The following is a 6000-nucleotide window of genomic DNA, read 5'->3' on the forward strand; positions in this document are numbered from 1 at the left end:
ACAGCCCATGAGAAAAGGCTACTTGCACTGGAGTGTATGATACTGAAAAGCTGCAATCCAATGAGAAGCTTAAACAGAGAGAGATGAGAAACTTTGCCCTAGGGATAGAAGAAGAAAAGCCTCTGTTTCCAGAGATAAAAGAAGAGAAATTTTGGGGTTTTTATGCTAGAACAGCTCATCCTTAAAATAGTACCCCATAAGTTGACATGGCCCATGGAAGCAGCGTTAAGAAAGCTGCAAGGCATGGGAGGGACTTTCACACTGCGAACAGTGTGAAACAGTAATTTTCCCAGGTGGCTAATTTGCTGACGCATTAAGCCACAGGAGAACTGTTTCTTGTGGAGAAGTCTCCATGACATGGCAAGAGAAAACTACTCTCCCTAAAAGAACAGATGAAAGACTGTTGTAGAGGTGGTAACTGATTGAAAATCCCAGGTTACATCTCTATGTTATCAGATGGAAAAGAAAATAAGTCGGGCAAGGAGAGGAAAAGTGTTCTGAAGGTTTTATTCTGGTTCTTATTATTTTGGTTCTGTTAATAAAGTTTTCTTTGTACCTTTTAAGTTTTGAGCCTGCTTTGCCTTATTCATATCTCACATCAAGAAATGTGTAAATAATTCTAGCAGGCGCACTAATAATTTTACGCAGTTGGCAAACCTAAACCACTACATATTAGAACAAGGTTTTTCCTAGACAACTGCAAACATTGTGGTTACAAACAAACCAAAAGAGAGGCTCTAAAGTACCAGGAAGACCAAGGGTTTCTTGGAAATAGAGGGAAGCTATGTTAAAATATCTAATCCAAAACTAGATTGCATTTGAATGTCCTGCCAGACCTGCATTTGTCTTGATGTTGGGTAATCTACTGCTAATATGTACCACTATAACCCGTTGGAACCATGCCATTTTCTGTGTATCTCTTGGTTCAGAGAAAAGGGAACTTGTCAGCCTATGGTCATGGCACTAATTTCCAGTGGGTAAGATGAAGCTTGAAGTTTCTTTCTTCCCTGTAAGATCAGAAGCCACATGAAGCCCCACTGTGAAGGAGGACACAGAATCAAGAATAGTCCATGTTGGAAGGACCTTTGCAGATTGCCTAGTCCAGTCCACACTGAAACCAGTCCTGGCTTCAAAGTTAGCCAAGGCAAATGACAGACTACAGTACTATTAGCTGGGGTACCAAAGCAGCTCAATGTTTGGGCCCAGCACTTTTTTGAGCATGTGAATCCAATATGAGAAAGGAATGGGCTCCAGTCACCAGTAAGGTTTATGGCTCTTGGGAGACACAGATAAGAAGTTTCTATATTTCAAGGCCAATCTCAGCACAACCATGAGTGTCCTTTAGGGAATCTTCATGATGCCTCCTATTTCTGAATTCTTTATTTCGTCTCAACACCAATGGAAAATATTTCTGAAGTGTCACAGTGTCTAAGGACCAGGAACCTCATCCCATCTCTCAAAGGGTTTAGGTAGAAACAGTTATCTCTTATCAATTCATAAGGTCAGTTTTCAAAGCTAATATAAGTCCTTAGTTTATCAAGTGACTCATGAAAAGTTTATTCTTCACCCCATCTCTGCAAACCACCACCTGAAACTATACCATAGGCATACCAGGTGAGGGCCAGACCCCATGACACATGAGAACAGCCTGAGAGCACTTGGCTGACTAACACTCACCCCTCAGCTGATCAGTCAGACCGTTATGTAAAATTCCTCAGAGAGCAGTGAGGCATTCCCGGTCAGACACCAGCAGTCTGAGGAGCAGCTGGATGCAATACCCACTGCGGGAGGAGGTGGGAATCTACAAACAGACCTCTATTTTCCCACATGCTTACTGAAACCCCCCCTGGTTCTCTGCTCTGCCAGAACCTCCCTCAGGCTGCTGCATGAAGAGTCAATTGAGGGCACTGAGTTTGTTCAGCTCAGATAAAAGATAACTGTCCACTACTGGCTATAGTTGAGCACTTTTTCTTCTGTGCTTCTGAGCTTCTGAGTGTAACACTTCAGGAAAAAGAATTTCAATGAGAAATTATATCTGCTGCGTGACAGGTTTCTATATTAAACTAGCCCCAGTCAGCACACTATGAAATTTTAAAGTAAATGAAGTAAGGGCATACAAGCACAAAACTGCCAATTCTGGGAAAAAAAAAAAAACCAAAACTGTTAGCAGTTATAAAAGCGAGTATAAAACACCAGCACAAAAAAAAAAAACCCTAAACCTGAGGAGCTCCTTCTTTCAACAGATTGTAAGAGACTGAGCCTATTGTTGAAAAAGTCAGGCCCTTAACTGAAGCTTGAACCATGTTTGAGGATATTTAAGGCTTTCCCAATAAATTTTCTTATGCCTATTAGAGAGTGTGCTCAGCTGCTTCGTTTTTTACAGAACTGCTGAAGTGTCTCTGCCTGTCCCTACCTCACCAATTTTCAGAAGCTTTAGCTTTGAGTCACTCAGCTGTCTGTCCATGTATATTCCAAGGCTTAATTTGTTTTCTTTTTCCAATTGCAGTGGTATTTGTATTTAAAGCTCTGTAATTAGCCCCTGGCCATTCACAACTGCCAGGTAAAATTCTACCTGCTACTGGTGAGACAGAGCAAGATTAATTAGCTAATAAGGAAATTAGACGATAATTAACAGTGATTTACAAAGATACATTTTGTCCTTGAAAGTGCAAAAGAAAACATATTGCTGGAGCTACCGAACAGGTAGAAACTGTTTTTGCTCTAAACAGTCCCTTAACCACAAATCTTTCTGCATACATTCCTAAACACAAATAGCAAACACTCAAAACTGCTTTGAGTGAACATTACTGATGATGAATATTACTGATCATAAGTGATACCGCTTTGACAAATACTTCTGCCTCCAGAACTCTGGTTAGACTGATTAACACAAATTTCTAAATTACTCATTTATCATGAGATCGCCACAGTTCTGTGGAATTTATGGCACTTTTTACAGCATGAATTGTACTAGGAACTAAAACTAAAATTAACAGACACAGTTTGTAAAAATAAAGCACTAAAGGCAGGCATGCAAACACTAAAATGGCTCCTTCATAGTCATACAATTTTTGGATGATGTCTCTACAGGTGAAGAAATACTGCCTCAATTATGCTTATTCCTATAGACTGTGATTAATGTCTAACTTAAGAAAGAAGATAGTTTAAGAGCAGTAGTAGCTTGTCAGCTAGACCCTGAACAGTTGCATCATCTCTCCAATTTATACATAGTGTATTTTTTGGCTTTTTTCACCTTGTACCTGCTCAGTTTCCAAGAAAATGGAAAAATCTCAAATATTTTTTATGCTTGTGCTATTAATCAAATATGGTTTTCACATTACAGTTTAAACAATCCAGCTTTTCTGGTTAAAAAGCAAATTGCAAACTTATAAAACTACAGCCATAACAAAAATGCATTTCTAGGACAAGCAATTACAACATTCTGTATTTCTTCACTTAGCTGAGAACCATTTTTAGAGGAAAAATCACCCACGAATTCTCTTTGATGGTGTTCAAGAAAAAGGGTCTGGTGCCAAATTTTACACTTATATTTCTGCTTTTATTTAGTTTCAAAAAAACCAGTAAACTTCCCAGCACTTCCACTAAAGCAGCTCCCACAGGGTGCAGCTGGAACTATACTTCAGTGTGCTCACCCTGCTGCTTTTCCTTGCAGAGCTCAAAATACATCCCAGCTGTGGCTTACACCCTATGGGATAGCTGTTTCCCTGCACAGTAATTAACAAATCCACGATAATCACAAATCCACAAATCAAAAAGCCATGCAACTGTATTGGCTTACTGACACTGAACTGGGATGAAAATGTATGTTTCGAGGCCTCCTGGTCCCACAACAGGTTAAAAAAAAAATATATATTTTTAACAAATTATTCCATGAACAATAGAAAAGAAAATATTATGCAATTAGATGCAAGGCCTAAGAGCAGAGCAAGCCTCTGGGTTTGGGTCAGCCTGGGAGCACCCCAGCACAAGCAAGCTCCTCGCCTTTATACTTGACTAAACAGTTCTCAGGAGTCATTATATCAGTCAGGGAAAAGCGACGGCACCACTTCTAATCCTGCTGGAAAAGAGTGCCCTGTTGGCCACCTCTGTGAGGCTGCTGAGAACTGCAGCCCAGCTGTGCATTAGCTGAATAAGGTTCTACCTCGTTTCCCAGATCCAAACCTCTGGTGGCTGATCTGCAAGCTGCAACACTACAGCAATATTAGCAGAAAACAGTGTTATTGGGGCTGAGCAGAATTCAATAGCTGGGAATCAGTGGGGGAAAAAAAAAAGGCACAACCCACAAAAATATGAAACAAGAAAAAGAAACAGCTCTGCTGTCACTTTGTGTGAAGCAACCAGAAAGACCATAGACTAGTTTATCAAAAAGAATAATCAATGCTATTGTCAATTTAGAAGTTGCAAGCTGTAAGACTCATCATGCCAAGATTCTTTAATTTAAAAAGGAATGTTGCAGATGTACCGTCTATGTTACCATAAACCAATAATTGTAATATGTGTAAAAGAGGTGAAGTTTTCTGCTACAAGCACTTGATGTCAGAGGAGATAAATAGTTAGAGGAGTCCTCAAGCATGGCATCCACAGGGTGTGCTGGCAGTGCTATAGATCAAATAAATGCAACAATAATTACCCCTCCCAAAAGAGTAAAAATTTGCATGAGTTTATGCAAATTAGCAAAGGCAATGAGCATCAAATGAGACCTCTACAGCACTGAGCCGAATTATGCTGCAAGCCTCTGAAGTAACATATCACCATGAAAGAAGATAAAGATATCTGCTGTCAAGGGATGGAGGAGGAGAGGGGTGGTGGAGATGGCTGGGGAATGCCAAGCATGCTAAAATAACCTGTGGAAGACAGACATCTCCATGCCCTCCTTTGTCCTGTTCCATGTACCTAATGAGAAACTGCAATAGCCCTTTGACCTTTTTCACTTTCAGATGCTCCATTTTAAAAGCCATCTTCTCTGATAAAGAAGTCTGAAGCCCCAGAAATCCTCACTGTGCACTGTGGCTGTTGCTACCAGTTATGAAGGACTCTTCTTCAAAACTTATTTTACTCTTTTTTATAGGCTCCTGAAACACCACAATCCCAGTACCTAAACCAACTGAATCTTTTGTTTGGTGCCATGAAGATGGCTTCAAAACAAGCTGATGCATGCAGGAAAAAGTCATTAATCAACAAGAAGATACTGTACCCTGCATAGAAGCATCCATTCATTTGCTGAACAGGAGCACAACTTTTATTCCAGGCTATCTTTGCTCATTGAAAAAGACACCCTTTTTGACAGGAGAATGATGGGTGCAGTCATATTTCTGCAGAACTCAAGACATTCAATCTTTTCAGCAAGATCACAGGATCAGGGATAAAGCATGGAAAACACAAAAACACAAATGTTGACTTGTGGCTGAATACATTTTTATGGTCATCATATCTTAGACTGAATGAATGGTTTTGGCAACAATTATGTAGCTTTTTTAATGGACACAGAATGTTTTTTCTTCTTTCAGGCAAATTAAAATATCAGTTTGTTCACTGCTCTTTCCTGTTTAATCTGTTCCTAGCTGGACACACAGATTTTAAAGCAATTGATGACCCTACACTGACCACATTAAAAAAAATAAAACATCTGCCAACCATTACCACAAGGCTTTCTGAAGCTTCTGAGATAATGTTCAATTTGTCCCTGCTCAGAGCAATGACACACAGAGTGTGCCTTCCAGAAACACCAGGATTATTGCAGTATTCTGTCTCCTATGCCCAAAAATTGTAGGAAAGGTCATCTAACCTTTGCCACACAGATTTCAGCAACTTTGTTTTCTAAGTAGGACAGAGTGACAGGGTTTTATAAAGCTCTTGCAAAGGAAACCAGGTCATCCCTGTATTGATAGACAAACCTTTATTGCACTATTAACACAATGTGTTAAGAACAATATTTGCTCTTGTCTCAATTCCAATTTTGCCCTTTGTTTTTAATCAAAT

General features: G+C 39.7%; 1 protein-coding gene across 1 annotated transcript in view; it reads right to left on the minus strand.

Moving 5' to 3' along the window:
- OCA2 (OCA2 melanosomal transmembrane protein) overlaps positions 1–5256 on the minus strand; it is a 185928-nt gene extending 180672 nt beyond the window's left edge. Inside the window, exon 1 of the mRNA XM_058850116.1 lies at positions 5216–5256. The gene's annotated coding sequence lies outside the window, so the exon portion shown is untranslated. The remainder of the gene's footprint in view (positions 1–5215) is intronic.
- Between the last annotated feature and the right edge of the window lie 744 nt (positions 5257–6000).

This window comes from Poecile atricapillus, chromosome 1 (assembly GCF_030490865.1).
Source record: "Poecile atricapillus isolate bPoeAtr1 chromosome 1, bPoeAtr1.hap1, whole genome shotgun sequence".
Taxonomy (NCBI): Eukaryota; Metazoa; Chordata; class Aves; order Passeriformes; family Paridae; genus Poecile; species Poecile atricapillus.